The 19,434-nt window shown below is 44.1% G+C and overlaps 1 protein-coding gene across 1 annotated transcript in view; it reads right to left on the bottom strand.

The window, feature by feature from the left end:
* Positions 1 to 19,434, bottom strand: part of PARP1 (poly(ADP-ribose) polymerase 1) — an 84,427-nt gene that overhangs the window by 44,009 nt on the left and 20,984 nt on the right. Inside the window, exons 2-3 of the mRNA XM_072927483.1 lie at positions 16,792 to 16,891; positions 16,303 to 16,380 (exon numbers count right to left, since the gene is read on the bottom strand). The gene's annotated coding sequence lies outside the window, so the exon portion shown is untranslated. The remainder of the gene's footprint in view (positions 1 to 16,302; positions 16,381 to 16,791; positions 16,892 to 19,434) is intronic.

The raw sequence follows: 19,434 nt of genomic DNA, 5'->3' as shown, positions 1-19,434 counted from the left end.
CCTCCCTTTCCTGCCCTGCAGAAGAAAGGATTTGTCTTGGTGTAGCTCTGCTAGCCTATTGCACAGGTGATTTTATAACTGAAAGGAACTTTTTCCATCCAGTCCTTCCTGAAGGACTCCAAGTGATGGGAGAGTTGCTCCAGCAACCACCACCTCCAGCATTCTCATGCTCCACTCAAAGAAATGCAGAATCTGGCAGACCTGTGGCTCTCCCCTGTCCAAAGTCAGGGAAAGCTGCCAAATGCATGCAATCAATGTTTTACATTTTTCCCCAGCTAAATAATTCCCCAGCTTTACAGATCAAGCAAGAGGCATTAAAATTGCATTCCAGTACTGAATGCCAGGCCCTCTGAAACAGAGGATTTAAATTATAACAAATCTGTTGAAAACTTGTTTAATTTTGTGTCTCTGCTTAAACTCCTCAACTGCAGACTTCAAGTATAAGCATATGCTTTGAGAAAAAGCAATTCCAGTATTTGCAGAATCAGGGCCATCTGAGGCACTGTTCCTCTTCCAGAGCAATCCATGTAATCTCCAGATCAGAGCCATCTCCTGCCACCCCATGGCAGTGATGGCTGATGCGAGATCTCTTTGAGAAACATTATTCTTAACCACTATTAGGGTTATTATTAACATCACCATATAGTTTATAGGAAGGCACAGACTGCCACATGCCAGGAAACTCAAATGGATTTTATTGAGGACTACATTCAACTGAAAAAGTTTGCCAGATGGGAATAGATCCCACTCACCTACCGATTATCTTGTCCACCTCCACATTATTGAGGGAAAGGTCCAAGATTGTGAGCTGAAAGAAGCTATAGTAATGCAAAGCACTACCAGGAAGCAGAGAGCATAGCTGAAGAAGTCAAGTTTTTCTCAGAATGGGGGCACACAAATGTTAACAGGAATCCCCAAGGTTATATCCCTTTCCCAACCCTGCCTCAGTGTGAATTGGTACTGTGAAGTGTGAAGATTTCCATCTGAGTTAACATTTTTACACAGCAAGCACTGCTTTTATCTAGGGGAATATCTGATAATCTACTAAACCATTTACTGCCTGTGCAGATCGTGGAAGGAACATTTGAATACAGCTAATTGCTAAAAATACCCCCAATTTCAGCAGCAGAGGAGCTGGCAGTTCTTTCAAGCCCCGTTAAAAATACTGTTTGAGTGTGACTTCAGCAGACATGCTGCTGCCTGTGCGTGCTGCCAGAAGAGTGAGTGGGACTGCCTTGTCCCTGCTTGGGATTTCCTCCAGCATGTGACACCACTCGTGGGTGCCAGGGCTCAGAGGCAGGTGAGCTACAAGGTCTGAAAACGTGACTGCAGTGGCAACCTCTTGCCTGTGGCTTCCTCTTTGCAGATCTGCATATTTTCCACTTTCAGGACATGTCTCTGGTTATTAGGCCAGGTTGGATTGTGAAAAACACCAATCACCTGGTTTTTAAAATTTTAAAAGTTTATTAGTAATAAAATAGTTATAAAAATAGTAATAAAATTAGAGTAATAAAAATTTGGACAACGAGGATTAGGACACTATGAGACAATAAAACCAAACAATTACGGACATCCAGATGTTTTTGGGCACTAAGCTGCCAAAAACATGCCTTGTGAACAAAGGAATAATCCTTAAAAGCAATAGCCTGTTGCATATTCCTATATCTCTTACATGATGGATAAATTCCTTGCAAATTAAGAAATTTTCTGGTTTTTGTCAACTTCTTCCCCTTAATCCTGGTGGTTCCATAAAGGCAGAGAGAAGGTGGAAGAATGTTCGTCTTTTCTGGTAAGGAGGCAGTAAAACTTTATGTGCCTTGTCTCTGTTACCTCTGTGCAAAGAGTTTCTTGATTATCTTATCCCTTTTCTTGAGCTAGTAAAAAAATCTTACATTGCAGAGTTTCTATTGTAACACTATGTTATAACCTAAAACTATATTTAACACACTACTTAAGAGAATTAACACAGCATAACTTTCTAACATTACACATGTAATATTCATTTTAATATTTGCGAAAAGCCAATCATAAAATATGCATTTTTCTCAGGATGGAGCACTGAGTAACCCTGGTGTAGTGGAAAGTGTACCTGCCCATGGTAGAGGGGTTGATCTTTAAGGTCCCTTCCAGCCCAAGCTGTTCCATGGTTCTAATGCTAGGCTGCAGCGAGCAAAATGTTATTTATTAGGTGGGAACCTTTTGGTGTGCAAGCCTGGGGATCTGAAGCCAGAAGAATGACAAGCTGATGGCTTGCTGACATCTGCTAATGAGGAAGAGCAGCAAGTCCCACGTGCTGAGAAGTCCAGCTAGCCAGTGATCTCTCTGGGTTGGGTGTTCTCCACTTGTAAGGGAAAAAGGTTTTGACAAACCAATGACTGACATTTTTGTGGGGGGCATTATGGTTACAATAAAGTTTAATAAGTATATGAAAAGTCTTTGGATTTTAGAAGGTAGATTTAATTTTCCAAACAATACCCCCATTTCTAATCTAGAATCAAAGGATCACTTTATTTCTTGGGTAGACATAAGTGTTAGTTTCAACCAACATTACAGGAAGCCTTTGAAAAAAGCTGGTTTCTGCTACTTAGAATGATGGAAGTTGTACAAAAAGTGCAAGTGCTGTGTTTTTAAATCCAAACCCATTCTGTAGTTCTGTTTATCCTGTTTCTGAAGTTACTCCTAAGTCATCCTTGGCTGCTCCAATTTGCCAGCCAAAGAGACACAAAATGTACCAGGCCCCAGTGACTGTTAATCAGATTTAATTTTGCTTTGCTTCCTGTCAGAAGTACAGGATGGTAGGCAGAAAGGTGTAACTGATTCTGGATTCCCTCTGTGAAGCACAGGCTGGGAGTTTTTCCCTTAGCTTGTGCTATTTCCCAAAGGTACATGGAAAGTGCTTTGCTGGGACCTAGCAAAGAGCAAAAGCCCTAGACATACAGTAAAACTCAGTGGCCCACATGAATAATGTGGCCTTCAAAACTGAACTATAATTCTTTCTGCCAGGTATATTTGTAAATTTGGTATCATCACAATCCAACATCTGACTAGAGAGTAAAGCTTTAGGAGAAAAGAAAGAAACAATTTACAAAACATCTATGCTACATCAACCAAGAAACGACTCCTTATCGTCTACTCAGTACAAGTTCCAGCTGAGCATCCATGTTTTATGGGACACCAAAAAAAAAAAGCCTTTTAAGAGATATTGTCTTATAAATAAAAGTTTGGATAGAGGAGAAGGAATAAAAAAGGCTGCTGCTGCTGAACCTGAAGGCAGAAAGAAGCCAGACTCACTAAAGCTCAGACTGGGTGTGATGATGTGACACACTGCTGCACAGCCACTTGCTGGAATTGTGTGTCAGAACTTTTTGAGTACAGGATGTGTTCTTACTACTGGGACTGTGACCAGATGCTCCTGGTGCCCTCCCAGACATCCCACTGTGAGGACCACGTGCAGTGCATGCATTGCGTGCAGGGCTGGAGGGGGAATGGCTCTGACAAAGCAGGGGGAGCCTTCCTGGGGGGAATTTCTGCCAAAAAGCTGGCTGAAGTTATAGAGACATCGTGTTTCTAACAGTGATGGGCTACACTTCAGAGGGCAGACAAACAGCATGTATTTCAAAGGCAGAAACCCTAATCATTCAAGAGGGAAGTGTGCAAGATCACAAGGGAGTTTGCTGAGGAGTCGCAGAAGGGGTTTGGGAGCCAGGGACCAAAGCCTCCCCTCTGACCCTTCACACAGGCTGAGCTCCAGTGTTGTAGGCACATCACACGGTGAAGGTAAGCCTGGCCTAGCAGCAGTATCTGCTTATTATAAGGATTCTTGAAATATTCCTATTCCTTATGTTGTTCCCAGAAAATCCAATACACTCTGCCTGGTAAACTTTCTCACATTAGTTGAAATGACATATTGATCACTAATTAAACCTAATGATAGTTGCTGCTAGCTGAATACAGCAGCTGCCCAACCTGGGTGCTGCAGGAACACAGACAATCCCTGCTCCTGCCTCAAGGACTGCTTCTCCTGATTTAATATGCAAAAATACCAGGCTTGAAATATTAAAGCTCAGGAGATTAATTCAGTGGTGTTACACTGAAACTGTATAGCAGGCAAAAACTAACTCTGCCTCCCCATTGTTACACAGTGACTGCTCACACTCTCTCCCTCCCCTACTGCCCCTTCCACACTCTGGCAGGGTAGCAGCCTTTCCTTTTCTGGTCATATCCCAGACACATGGCAGTGGTGCCAGGAATGTAACATTTCCATTGCTGCCACATGGATGCAAAATGTTTTATAAATGTGTTTGGGCTGACCAACTCTCTTAGCCCCCTCGAGCCGAGAGTACAGGCACATCTGCAGCGTTTGGGACTGAATAAAAATCTCCCAGTTCAGATGGGGGCTGGCAGGGCTCAGGAGCACTGTCATGTGCTTTAGGAGACAGGCAGATGAGCTTTCTCCTAAAATAACACCCATGCATCACGCACACACATGAAGCATCTCTCAGTGTTTCCCCTCCACTGAGATTCACTTTGTCCATATTGCCTAATTCCTTCTCCCTAAAAATACCCACCCTTCCCAAGCCCATCCCACGTGCTGCAGGCTACTGGGCCCCAGTGCAGCCTGGCAGTGTTGCAGCACCAGCAGAGTCTGGTCCTGCCACCCTTCAGAACTCCAGCATTGCCTCTCTCCACACAGTTTGGGGGGGTTGTCTGAGGGTCAGATTTTGCTTGCTGAATGGCACACTGCACCCTCACAAAGGATTTTTGCTAGCTGATTGAAAGAAATGTGATGATTAGAGAAGATTCCATTAATAAATTAACACATTCCATCACAGGATCTCAAAACATTTCTGTCAACGCACACTTCATCTCACATCAGCTGAGCAAGGCAAAAATCAATAGCACCTCCTTTGAAAAGAGGGAAACTGAAGCCAAGAGCCCACTGCGTGGCAGTGACAGAAGTCAGGACCCTCCAAGTCTCTGTCCCTTGCTCCATCTTCTGGCTGAGCTTCCTCCTGGTGACAAATCACTTGCATACGTGCTATAGGAGATGACAACGTTATATAAGTACGAAGTAGCAGGATTATGGGCGTGGGGGAGAAAGATCTCCTGGGGAGAGGGGACATTTTGCATCAATCACTCCCTCCCCCACAGCCACCCACCAGCTGCAGGGATTTTTCAAAGCACTGAAGATGATACCGTTTGGTACATTTTAATCAGTTTCTTACCCCATGGAATTATGGTAGAAACGTTGCTTTAAAAAAAAAAAAAAAAAAAAAAAAAGTAGACGCACAGGAATTAGAGGGGCTCTGTAACCTGCAAAGGAGCTATACTTGTGTGCAGCCTGTCCACTTCAGACACCACAGCTACTGCCTGATAGCTCATCTCACCCTGCTGGACAATGGCTGAGCCGAGTACTGCGAGTGCACTTAAAGAGTGACAGCAGCAGAGAAGTCTGGGAGAGAGCTGTGGCAAGGGGAGATGAGATACTGAGATACACATTTTGCTAAAGAAAGTGAAGAAAACCAAACTCTGTCCAAGAAGGAAGAAAGTGTGCTGGAAATGGGCTATAGGAATGATGTTCTGATCCCAGTTTGACACTCTAGAAAAACCCTTGGTGCTGGAGGTCAAAGTTGTGAGCCACGGTCTTCTTTAAAAGAACAATGAAGATCTTTGTCCCTGTCCTCATTTTCCTCTCAAACCTTCAAATATTTGTTTTCCTGTCCCGAGCCACAGACATGGAGAGAAGGCAAGGTGCTGAGGCAGCTCTCTGGGCCAGAAGGGAACAGCACCCAGGGACTGCTGTTGTCACGGTGGCCATGGTCAAGCCTGCACAAAACAGGAGCCTTTGGGCTACTGCTCCTCTTTGTTTATGTTAGAGTTGTGCCTGAAAGTTGTGCCTGTCCCTAGAGGGGAGAGCACCGAGGGAGTGGAAGAGGACTAGAGACGCTGAAATCAGAGGGAGAAGTCTGGCCTGCTGCAGCAATCCCTTCTGGGCCGTAAATCTATCATCTCTAATTTTAACAAACTGCCTGAATCTGACAGGCATGAAACACAATATCATCTAGACTAGCTGTGGAGCCACAAAAATTTATTTTATTTCCCTCATTCCTTGGACAACCATAAGAATAAAAGAAATACCCAAACAGGCATCCAGAGCCTCACCCTGTGTCTGATCACCTGAGCCTGGACACTACTGCAGCCTCCTCAGCTCCCTGCTCAGTCCATCAGGATGCAGAGCTGTTGTTTAGGGATGCTACAGGCTGTAAATCTGCAGAAGCTCACTGCTCACTGTCTGGAGAGCTGCACATTATTTCTCTATGAAATTCATCCCCTACCAGCCTTGAGAAGTGCACCTTAGCTAAAGGACTGTGCAATTTGGTGCTCATTTTATCCTCTGTCTCCATGCTGGCCCACAAGAATTGTACAGTGCCCAGGGAGAGCTTCTGCAAGCTGGAGGATACACTCGTTAAGCAGCAGCCAGAGTGAATGCTGTAGGGTCAGATAAATCTTGTGAAGAAGGATGCTGTGGGCAGGCAAACCAAGCACTTGCAGGGTGCTTGAGGACCCACCATGGAAAACAAACAGGGAAAGGTGCTTTGGAAAACACATGCTTGGTGTAAGGGTCTCCATGGGGATTCATCCCATCCAAGACATCCAGCTGAGGTATTTCAGGTGAAGACTAACATCACTAGGCTCCTCCTCTTGTCAGTTGAAAGGCTCAGCTTACCCAGAGAGCAATTTTGTCCATGTGGGACGACTTCAGGGTACCTCAAAATTCTGCTTGCTCACCTGAGCTGCTGTAGCACGGCTGGTTTATGCCTATAACCTCTGTGGGCAGTGGTGTAAGCGAGAAAAGAGGGATCTCACCCTAACAAACACACCTCTGGGAGCCAGAAGCAGATCTGTGTAACTCTGCATGCTCTCATGCCGTGCCTCAGTGTGATCCACGGGGCTGAGCCCACCCTGCAAACTCAGCTGTGGACCTGCAGCAAGCACCAGCTTTATGCCAGGGTCAGGCCCCAACACAAGGCCACGAAGAGTCCAAGCTTCCAGCATCTCTTCCTCTTTGCCAAATATGCTGAGAGGGGAGGAAGCAGACTCAGCAACAGGCTCAGCCCATCTGCTCCTTGTGCTTTGGTGCTGCAAAATTAGGAAAACATCCTCCCAGCCCCTGCCAACAGCACAGAGCAAAGGGGAGGTAGTCGGGGATGGAACACAGGCACGTGGGTGCCAGCCCTGACAGCTGCAGAGGGGAGGCTTCCAGACCTATGGAAGAGAAAAGAGTCAGCCTGGAGCAACACCCAGAGTGCAGGCATGCACTCTGGCATCAGAAGGTCTTCTCAGATCCCTCTGACAACACAAACAGCAGAGCAAGAGCCTGGCACAGACCTCATGCCTCTGGGACAGAACCTGTGGCTTGAGAGCAGCAGCTGATGGAAGGGAGTGGGAGCTGCAAGGCAGGGGCTGGTCCCAGCAGCCAGGACACAGGGACACAGAGGAACTTCTCTCTGTGCCATTCCCAGACACATCTGTGCCATTCATAGGTCAGGAAGCCTCTCCCAAGGAGCCCTCAGGAGCAACATGTACTTCTCCTCCTGGCACAGGTACCTATTGATCCCCCAGCCAGGTGTGGTGAGAGAGGCAAAGCTCCAAGTGCCCTGTTTCTCCGAGGCAGCAAAGAGCACATAAAAACAATGCAGAAAACCTCCCAGGCCATGTTAAGACAGAGTGAGAAGCCAGGGCAGCAAGGAGGCAGCAGTCCTGTGCAGGAGAGTGGCTCCTGGGGCAGCTCCCTGCTGTCATCCCTGGGGCTGGACGTGTCACAGCCCCTGGTTTTGTCCTTCTCAAGTGGCTGCTCGGTGCTTTGTGCCACATATTGGTGCTGTGGTTTTGCCAGGCTGGAAGCTGGAAGCTCTGCCCTCTCAGCCATCACAGTGCAGCTCAGCACTCCTGGCTTTACCCCCACATCTCATCTGCTCCCCCACCCTGCCAGTGACTGAGCTGTTATTAATGGACTTGAAAATCTGCCAAGAAAATCTCCTGGCCCAGATTTTGCCTGCCCTTTGCCCTTTTGCTGGTTAACTCCAAAAAGCCTTCTGAGAAACCTGCAGCTGTTGAAATGCACATCTTGCACAGCAGTATGAAATCTTTCTTTTCTTTTCTTTTAACATCAATTGCTTGCTTTTAGTAAATGCAAGAGTAATTTAGAAAATGCTTGACTATTATGCCCACTCTTCCTTAGCATATCAGTTTACACTGCACAGAAAGCTGTTATTAACTGATAATAATTCAGTTAATATCAAGTGCTTGAGATCTTGCAGTACAGTTGCCAGCAAATGGGCAAAAGCAAGTCTAATTTATCCTTCTGGTGTAGGGAGCACAAAAGGGAAAGTTGCCTTTGCTACAAGATAGAGGAGGCTGCAAGTCAGACAGAAAAAAAAGAAAGAAAATATCTTGACACTTCTGCCCAGCTGGGGAGACCTTTTGTGTCTGGGCTGGTAAGAAAATGGCTAAAAGGAACATGTAACTTGGGAAAGATGCTTAAAGGTCAAATAAAACTTGAGCATGACCAGGCATAGCCTAAAAAAGTCTTGAACCTTAAATCAGATTCTGATTAGCACTGGCTGAAGGCTGACATGAAGTTCTAACACGTGGGGGTTCTCCAATGCCCATGGCTCACCACAGCTCCTACAGTAATCAATCTCTCTTTGGTATGAAGCCAAGGCCAGGCCACTGGGTATTCTGTATTCTGTTCCAAACTATCCCCTGGATCAGAAGGAAGTCCTGGAGACCCTTCAATTGCACTGCTAGTGTTTTGTGCTCTTTTTTATCAGCAGGCTTCACTTGCCTGCTGTGTCCACACTTGGATTTTATTTCCATTCCCCTTCCAGGCTTGTAGGACCCAGAGTTTATAACACAGTTTATAACACAGAGCTGTTCTGCTCCTGGCCAAAGGCAGCAGCACAGAAAGCAGCTGTAGACTGCTCTGTGTTTAGGCTGTATTGATTAAGCCACAATCTGTGTAGGAAGGGGTAAAATTTTGTTTGGTGGATGCACCTGAAGGCCTCCTGGAAGGCTCTGATGGAGTCAGGGTTTGAGCACTGCAGGGAAAAGCTGGAACAGTGCCACCCTTCTAATGTAAAAAAGGCAACCCTAACTGAGAAGAAATGATGATGTCTGGCTCCAAATCAGAAGGTTGAAGGATCTGCTTTATTAAAACTATACTATATTACATTAATATACTATTTAAAGAGAGACTATCCTACCTACATACTTCTTACTTACCTAACAATTAATTTACAAACTTGTGAGTGCCTGCTGAGAGTCTGAGACACAGCTGGATCCAATTGGTCATTGAACACAAACAACCTTCACTAGAATCTAGTTAAGAAATTACTTCAGGTGAACAATTTCTATACTAAATTTTACAGGGGGAAAACAAAGGAGCAAAGATAAAGATTGTTTTCTCTTCTCTCTGTGTTTCTCCTGAGAGGCAGAATTGTGTCTCTGTCCAGAGAATGTGAATGCCACACCCTTCACTTTCTACAGGAGAGCAGTGACGTTTCAGCCTGGTGCCCAGACAATGAGCCCCCACATCAGGAGGCTGCTGGGATAAACCAGGTGGGTACTGGGTGAGGCAGTGGGAAGACAGCAGGCAGCTCTCTTAATCCTGGTGCTCAGGCTGTGAAGGTGCTCTTACAGGACAAATGCTTTGCATTTACTGCCTCTCTATGCCTCACTCACCTTTTCTTTCAGTTTCCAGCAGTCTTGACTGTTGTTCTACCCCAGAATGACTCCCTTTACCCCCACTAGAGGACAAATTTTGTGCATATTTCTTAAAACAGGAGACCTTCACGGAGGGCTGTCTGCTCAGCCCTGGCTGTCCTGGCCCCATCCCCACCCTCAGATACCTCCAATGCCTGTTCCCCAGCAGCTGGGCTACCTCCTCAAAGCCATCACAGCCACTTACCATGGCCCAAATGCCAGTCCATTGCCTCAGACCCACCCAGATATCCATCTAAGTCCTCATGTGAAATTCATCAGAGATTTTGCCATTAAAAAATCAACAATCTCCTATTTGTTTTTTTTTTTTTTTTTAGGGTCCCTTGCAGTGCAGCATGGGGCTGAAGCTTTGTCAGTGTGGCTGTTTCCCTTCACTAGCTGACAAAATGCCCCAAAGTTCCCCGTACCTGAAAAAACCTGCCCTTGTCAGTTATTTTCCACCATTTGTCAATAGATAGTGACAAATCTTCCTTCCCCCCAGGGTTCTCTCACAGCTGCCAGCTGCTCTTTTTCCTGGATGAACCCCGAATTTACCCACTGCTGCTCACAGGTGTGACAGGAGTTTATCAAGTCCCATCAGGGCTGAAGCAACCTCAGGGAATTCAGCTCCTGTTTCTCACCTCTTCCCTCTCTCCCATCCCTGTTAAGAAAAGCTTTCTTTGGCAGTGGCATAGAGAACATAACATAAATCTGAGCCCAAGGGGATGAGGTGAGCAAGAGGAAAATGGGAGCCAGAACTGTTATTGCTGGGACTCAAAGGTGGCACCACTGGAAAAGTTGGAGAACTGTTAATTGAAGGGTTTCTGGACACAGGGATTTTAGACTACTGCTGTAATCAAGGTTAGCATTTAATAATTTATCACAAGGGAAAGTAAAAGCCCTTTGAGGCTTCAATTTCTGTCCCCTGCACCTTTGTGTTTCCCGTGAGAATCAGTATTTGTGGATTTTTGTAGCTCATTGCACTGGCCCTGTCTTCTTTTGCAGTGAGCTGGGAAGGTTTTCCTAGCTCCTTGCACATGGGGATGGTCATTTGTGGAGGGTGAAAAGATGTTTACTGTCTTTGATGGATAACCCCCCCCATAGAGACAGCAGTAACAGCACTCTCCTAATTGTTAAAGCAGCCATCTGATACCAGCTGGCTTTCCCAGGCACAAACCAGCCACCCTCTGCACATGACTGAGCAAATAAAACAGTTTCATATGGTTGGTCCCCAGAGAGTGACAAATCTGCCCCTTTGTGCCATCACACAGCAGGAGGAGTTGGAAGTTCCAAACTTGTAGGTGGTTTCCACCCATGCCAAGAGAGAAGGGGAAATGCCAGTCTGCCCCTGGAGTGATTAATCCTGCAAATGAACCAGCATTTGCTTCTAACAGGGATGAGTTTCCTTTAATTACCATTGATTTCCATTAAAGCTGGTGGCTCAGATTAAACCTGAGAGCTCATTCACTAACTCCCCTGTCTCTGTGGAAGGGATCAGGCAGAACATTTCTGCCACTCTGCAGGTCTGAAGAGGCCTCAAAGATCTGCAAAGGGCTGGCACATGGAATAAGGGCTGCATAAATTTTTTTCTGCACATAATTTTAGGTGCTTACCTGACTAAAATCTTCCTGTGATCTTCACAGCAACTACTAAAGTCTTCCCAGGCAGCTGAGCTTTGAGAATCACAAAGCTGTCAAGCCTTTCAGTCTGGATCCAGCTCAGTGTTTTTGTAGTGCCCTATCACGTCACTGATGCAGGTGTGACAAAACACATCTGCCTCAGGGGAAGTACTTTCATCCAGCCTCCTTTGGTCCCAAATCCTGTAACTGCTCTTGGATCCCAGGGCTACCCCAGGAGTAGCCATAAAACACAGAAATGAATCAGAAGTGACTGGAGTTGCAGAGGAATTGAGGGGATGGAAGGAGGTGTGTATGCATGGGAAAAAAAAAAAAACAAGTGGGAATTGCAATAGGTAAAGAAAGACCCACATTTGATTGGCAGGCACAGTCCCAGTGAAGCGATTGGGAATTAATCTGGGCAAAATCACCCTCGATTTTGCAAAAGAGAGGGAGAATGAAGTTTGAATTGAAAGAAAAAAAAGCCACCACAAAAAACCCTGCACCAGCATTTAAACACACTTTGGGTGCTTGATGAAAACATCCTTCTGAATTATCAAAACAAGAGCACAGAGCAGCAAGAAATAATCACAAAATGGAATGAGAATGAAGATTAGAGTGGTGTCTCTGGGAGGCAACGTTGTCATCTGGCCAAGCCATTGTACCCCAGCTCACAGTGACAGAGTTTAACCAAATGCTCCAAGAGAACGCCTTGTCAGGGCAGGACAACTTGTTTTAGTAGAAAATGTGGTCTTTACAAAGTATGAGGAAAAGAAAGTACAGGATTTGAGGTGGAGTTTTAGATGTCTCATCTTACAGAATACTGGGCATGCAGAAGCCTCTGCTGCACAGTGACAGGCTCCATCTTTGCTCTAGCATGTGTTCATGGGGACAAATACCTTTAGGGCAGTAAATGACCCTGATATCTTTCTGGATGTCTGTTTACTGGAGCTTGTCTAACAAACCAATATCTGAGTGAGAAAGCGCTGGATTCAACATAGAGGAAAATCAGCAGGAATTAATGTGAAAAAGTTTTTGTATTTCTTGCTAAATAACACATACATTAAAAAAAAGAACAAAAAAAGGATCAAACTTTACTTCAGCAGCCTGTTGCTGTGGTAGCACTTCTGTCACTTTCTACTGACAAATTATATTCCAGTGTAATAGATAGAATAGTAAAGTTCTTTCAAATGCTTCATGCAGCTAGGAGTGATGAGACAAAAGGAAGCTATATTTTGATATCTGTCTCAGGCAATTGTCACCAATTAACTTAGTCCCTTCATGACTTAATTCCCTTATCCTCACAACATCTCAGTGAGGGCAGACTATGCTGCTCTGCATCCCAAGAGCCCCCGAGGAGCCATGGCACAGAGAAACAAGGGGCACATTGTATTTCCCATTATGATTCTCACCAGGTTAAAGTCATGGCGAAGTAGTATTCAGAACTGCAAAAAAACCCCAAAAAACAAACAAACCCCAAGCCAAAACAAACAAAAACAAACAAGAAACACAAACAAACAAACAAATCTCCTCATCCCTGTAAGGAAAGAGAACAGCAGGGTCCAGTCTGCTTTCTACTGTGATAACTCAGTGTTGAACTCCCCTGCTCTCCAAGTCAGTGCTTTGTGCTGCCTTGTTTAACCAAGCCAGGTCCAAGGTCAGGGTCACATGTGAATCCAAATACAGAATTTCAGGCCTGCTTTGGTTTATTTGAACTGGCTGATCTATTTCAGTGTTTCAGAAAGAGCTTCCAAAGGTTTCCTCTCTTGATGTAAATAAGCTGCAGCTGCAGCAGCTGATGGAAGCAGCATGATTGCAACTCTGTGTAATTTCAGTACATGTAATACGTGTCCCTGTTGTCTATTCAGAGTATATGTAGTGCTCTATGCACCTGGCAGAGTAAGAGCAGAATCTATGATTTTTAGTCCCCAGATACGTGCTCAGTTCAGTCATTTGCCCAACTATATTACCTGGGTATTTGCTTGAATGAGGAAGTGAATGGCTTTGGCTTTGTTCTTTCATTCTTCATTCACTTCTCAGTGTTCAAGCAAATTAAATCCTTGGTATATGCTTGCACAGGCACAATAGGTTTTAAATTAACTCACCTAAGTGAATCAGACCCAGGCCAAATATGTGAATTCCATGATCAACAAAAATATAATAGAATTAACCCTGTATTCAGCACTGGTGAGGCCACACCTGGAATATTTGGCTCAGTTTTGGACCCCTCACTACAAGAAAGACATTGAGACACCGGAGCATGTCCAGAGAAGGGCAACAAAGCTGATGAAAGAGAACAAGTCTTAAGAGGAGTGTCTGAGGGAGCTGAGGTTGTTTAGCCTGGAGAAAAGGAGGCTCAGGGGAAACCTTATCACTCTTCACAACTGCTTGAAAGGAGGCTGTAACCAGGTGGGGTCAGTGGAAACAAGTGACAGAATGAATGGACATGGCCTCAAATTGTGCCAGGGAACTATTAGGAAATTTTTTTTACAGAAAGCATTGAAAGAGGCTACCCAGAGAAGCAGTGGAGTTCAGCATCTTTGGAAGTGTTAAAAAAAATGTGTGGCTGTGGCACTTGAGAAAATTATTTGGTGGTAAACATGATGGTGGTGCTGGATTAATAGTTGGGACTTGATGATCCTAGAGGTCTTTGCCAACCTTTACAATTCTATGGTTCTGCCCTTGGACCACCATGTCCTGTCCGCTCTGGCCCTCTGAAATTCAGAGCTGACAAATCACCTGGTGACCAAGAATCATACTAGGAGACTATTCACACACATAATATATACCAATAATAAAGAAATTAATAAACTTCTCTAATCAATCATAGGCAGGAAGAAAAAGCTAGTCTTATGTAGAAGGTGAGATTTGCCTTAAGAAACCAATTGTATAATTACACCAAACTACATAATTCAGTATATATTATAAAATTCTTTCCTGAATTTTTATTATAGAATTATTTTTATAAAAGAATTATTATAAAAGTCTTTCCTGATTTGTACAGCTTTTACCTATACTTCCAGGAAGTTAATAGCTCTTTCCAGAAATATTTGTTACCATTGCATTCAAGTGCAGTTTGCATTATTTATTTTAATTAAATATCCAATTTTTAAAAAGTAAATGAATGCCTCATTTCACTTGCCCACAGAGCATCTATGAAGAGGGTGAACTTTTCCATATTTATGCCTCCATTTTCTTTTCCCAGCTTGTCCTTAGCTGATTCAGGAGACTCAAACTCACTTTGCCAAATCTACCCTGAGGTCTCAGAAGATGAAGGGTTACAGTGGCTGCTGTCCAAGCTGGCAGTCAGTCAGCAAGAGAACTCGGGTTCCATTCCCAGTCACACATAACAGTTGCTTTAATTAGGTTCTCCCCTTTCCCTAAGAATGGTCCAGCTCATCCAGGAAAGGCCATTTTGCTTGTGACAATCTTTTGCAAATAATCTCAGCTTCCACAGCATCGTTTCTCCCTCCCTCCTGGGAAAGGGTCAGGGTAGGAAATATAACAGGAAAACTGTTCCCAGCACATTCCCACTGCTGGGTCTCTGAGTTTCATAGTCCATGCTGACTTCTGTGCTGAGTAATTGTTTGGAGATGTCACTGCAACAATGATCTACACCTTAAGGCATGGCTTGCTGCAGACATGATTTATTCTTCCAGAATCACCTTGTTGTTAATGCAATTAAATTGTTCCTTCCCTACAAACACAGTGGTAGTTGAACATTTTCTGTGAGCATTTGTGTAGGCAATCTTAGCATAACAAAAGGACATTCATTCAAGAACTGCATGTTTCCATCAGGCTTTAATCTCCTGAAAACAAAATTTCAAAGCATATTTCCAGCACAGTTCTCTTTAACCAGGGAGTTGCTAGGAGAAGTAAAAGGCCTTCACAGGTAAGTCAGGAGTTATTCACAGGACCTGACATTCACTTCTGTTACAGCAAAGTGACTCTTTGAGTCAGATAAAATATTTTGGATTAGAAAAAGAAATTAAGAAAAAAAAAAGACCTCCAAAAGGAAAATAAAGTAAAATCCAAAGAGAACCTAAGGGGAACTGAAATCACAGCCTCTCTCATCACAACTGTCTCAGCTCAGAGCCAGCCATGCTCCATTCCTTTTCCCAGCCTGTTGCCACTGCAAATCAGTGAAAATCTCTTCCTCCTTTTCCATGGTGCTGTTCTCTGCCAGCTCTGCTACCTGAACTTAATTTCTCTGTGGCCAAATAAATGCCACAGCTAGTAAAAGGAAAGCCAGAGGACCATGCAGGGGCTGAGGGAAGAACATTCCCTTCCCTACCTGGCAGCTGTTAGATCATTCATAGGAAGCTGCACTCCGAGGTGCTCTCCACATGTTCCCACCCTTCTCTCTCTCTCTCCAGGGCCCTACTCAACTACCTTAGCCAGGAACTGGGCTCAGCTGAAAGAACCAGTTACCTGTAGAGGTCTTTAATGATGCTCTTCCAAGTTCATCTCCCTGTGTTCCTTATGTGATCAGCCCTAATAAGGAATTTATACCCTTGTACCTAATGACCTTTTTGGGTTTTTTTGTTAATATTAAAAGGCCACTTGTCTGTGGATATTTCCTAACATGATGATGGCCATATTCTAGTATCTGACAGAAATAATGCAGTGTTTCCACAGCAGGTTCTTCTGCAGGAGCAGCCAATAGCCTGAGCTACCTGCCAGGCTCCTCATCCAGAGGCCAGGCACCCATCCCTTGTTTCAGGGCCACCTTCACAGGCAGGGGAACAGCCAGAGCCTGCCAGGGCTGCCCTGCACGGTGACACTGCGATAGGCGCGTGTGGCAGGCACATTCTTCTCTCTATCAGGATTTTTCATAGAAGAGCACAGAGGAAAGAAAGAGAAAACCATTTCTATTTTTGCTTTTTGTTTTTCCCATGTGGAATGTGTTTAGAGAATTATTTACCTGAAGGAATTGCTTAATTGGATGCTGGTGAGGACTGTTTGAGCCTGATGGTCAATCCAATCCACCTGTGTCTGGACTCTGGTGAGAGGATCACGAATTGTGGGTTAGATATAGTAGTTAGAAAAAGGAAGTATGTAGTTTTAGGTTTTAGCATCTCCTTTAAATAGTATATTAATGTCTTGTAGCATAGTTATAATAAAGAAATCATTCAGCCTTCTGAACTAGAGTCAGACACCATCATTCCTTCCCACTGGGTTCACCTACATTTACAATAGGTGCGTGGCTGGGGTCTGCAGCAACCCACAAACAGGAGCCCAGAACTGCCTGGCTCCTCCTTTTCTTGGGAAGGGGAATTTCCCAGCAATGGCTCTTCGTTCTCTGTGGTGGTTATGGGATGTAGGTGGAGTAGGAGCCACACTTGTTGCAGAGCTGCTCTGATAGGGACCTTTCTATCCATTTTCCGTAATTGAGTTACAAAGGAGTCCTAACCTTTTCCAGATGGACAAAGGTCACCAAGGCTCCAGGGCCACAGCCAGTTCTTTGCTGCTTTCTGAATGTATGATCTCTTCCTTGGAAGTCTGATGCAGCTCTATAAAACAGAGGAATTGGTGCTGTACTTCCACAGCACAAGAGGTTAATTAATGTTTACAAGGTGCTTTGAGACTAAATGTGATATATGTGTAAATTTGATAATTTTAATAGACCTTCCCACAGTACTTCACATTGCTATTTACTAGCATTCTTTTTCCTAGGCTGTTTTGAGCAGCATTTTCCATATGTAACTTGAATTTATTCTCCCTTTGCCTATTTAAATTATTCCTAGAGAAAAGGCTGAGGGCTTAATAAGAAATTTCAATGGTTCCCGTGTATTTATCTCAGGTGGCAGATCTGACACCTCTAAATTAGTGCAGTGCTTTTTATTACAGTCTGCTAGTGAGGGCTGTGAGGTCTTGTCAGATCTCATAAAACCAAACAAGGTGGATCCTTGAATGGAAACCTTAGAAGAACACCCACATACCACATGAAGTAATATTTCACCTTCTGAATCATCAGTTTTGCCCCGAGTCATTTCTAGAGGAGGAGTTCAGCTAGGTGGCTGAGGTGCTTTGCTGAGAGTTATTATAGTTATTACCATTCAAAATACATTCAGAGAGAGTCCTCACCATCCGTGGTCACTAAAGAGCTCAGAATTATTACCCCATGAAGAACAAAACTATGTATATAGGTATTTTTCACAGGTAGCAGGCAGTACTTTATCTTAGAAAATCCTGCTAGCAATTTCACTTGGATTCAGTAATTTTGTCCTTTTGTCTGCCTGTAACAATACCAAACCTACAAGGTTTGATTTTTCCCAGGCACTTGGGAATAAACACTATTACAAGAGATCCAAATGCTGACCCATGCAGCAGCCTCCTGGAATTTCTAGAGAACGTGCTTGGTACACCTCTGAATCTGGCCCCAAAGGAGTGTGAGTTCTGGAAGCAGCTGAGCACTGCAGAACACTCTGAGCTCCTCCTCCCACTCTGAGAGCAATTAAGAGCAGGAGAATGTACCTGCAGGAAGAAATCCACACTTGCACACCTAAAGGGGTTCTGATGCATCCAGTGCTCAGTCTCTCTGCACACACTCCTGGTATTCCCAGGGTTTGATGCATTCTGAAAATGGGCTGAGTCCTCGGGGCCCATGCTCTTAGCACAGAGGTGTGCTTGAGCTGCCAAATTACAACATGTACAATTTCACATCTGGATCTCAAAAACACCCACACAACACCCTTTTGTACCTGGAACCTGGCTTTAAGCATAATTTTTATTTACCCATAGTATTAGCTCAAATCCTAGTTGCCTTTGTTGCTTTGCAAAAGTAATGCAAAATTCAGCAACAAATATTAATTTTTATTGCTTTAGAACAGCAAATGGTAGCCTTCTCCAAGTGTTTCTATAAGTCCTAAGAGACATGTTCTCCCCACTCCATTCAATACTTTGATGGGAAGAATTACATTCCCCTGTACAGAGTCATTTATAATTTATTTTTCATTTGTATGTATGGTACAGTTTTGTCTGGAGATCTTCCTACTGCAGCTCATATAATTTAATATTTCAGGAGCATTAGGATAAAAATGGCTTGCAGAAACTCTATGACAGCGTCATTACTTAGTTCTCTTTCTAACCATGACAGTTAACCCAGGCTTCTTGTTTCCCTCCCATAGGTACAATGGCTTTTTTGGTTTGTTTTTCATTCCATAAGGGATCTTCCCTCATTGATTTGTTACTTCCCTCAGTGACACTTACGTGACCCTTTTCAGGTGTGAGAGAGTATCAGCGTAGATGTAAAACACAAGATATTTCTTCAGGAAAAATTGGTGATCAAAGCCACGCTGGGAACAGTGACTGCTTATTTATCATATTTTCCCTGAAGAGCCTCAAAGTGTTATCAGTGAAAAGCCTGAGAAAGCTGTGTTGTCAAAAAACTTGTGAGACTGAGAAATCATAATTGCTTCGTTATGTAAGAGTGGTTTGTTGTAGCTTCTGTTGCCTTGCTGTCTAACAGAGACAATGCTTGTGGTTTTAGCTCCTCAGCTCAGCCTTGGCACTAGGAATTGTTCACCAAAATATTTTTATTTACTTTTGTACCCATCTGACTTGAATGGTGTTGTCAGAGAATGCTTGATATCACTCTAAGGGGTTTAAAAGTAACCGAGCCCAAACCAGAGATCCCCACAGCGCTGCAACGAAGGGTAACCAGCTGCAGGCACACACATGCTCTGTTCCAACATGACAGAAAATGAGAACATGCAAAGCACTTCCAGCAGGTCACTACAAAAATCAGGAATCTGTCATGAACAGTTATTGCCAGAAAAAGCTGGGAGCAGGGATAGTAACTTTTCATCCACGTGATCCCACCCGAATGACTCCCCTTTCAGCAAAACATGGGATTGGCACAAAGGAAATTTAGGTGTATCTTGCAGGTTTATGCCAAAATTAGTTCCATATTGACCTAAACTGTTTGGGAGCTATTACTAGCCTCTATCCTGTCTATGTACTTAAAATGAGGCACCCAAATCTCAACGGTTCCCTAGAAATGAATAGGATAATAATAATGTTTTGACTTCTAAAGATCTGTTGGTCCCAAGCT

Source organism: Taeniopygia guttata, chromosome 3 (assembly GCF_048771995.1).
Source record: "Taeniopygia guttata chromosome 3, bTaeGut7.mat, whole genome shotgun sequence".
Classification (NCBI taxonomy): domain Eukaryota; kingdom Metazoa; phylum Chordata; class Aves; order Passeriformes; family Estrildidae; genus Taeniopygia; species Taeniopygia guttata.
Note: the sequence above shows the minus strand (reverse complement) of the source record. Positions and strands in the feature narration are given on the sequence as shown.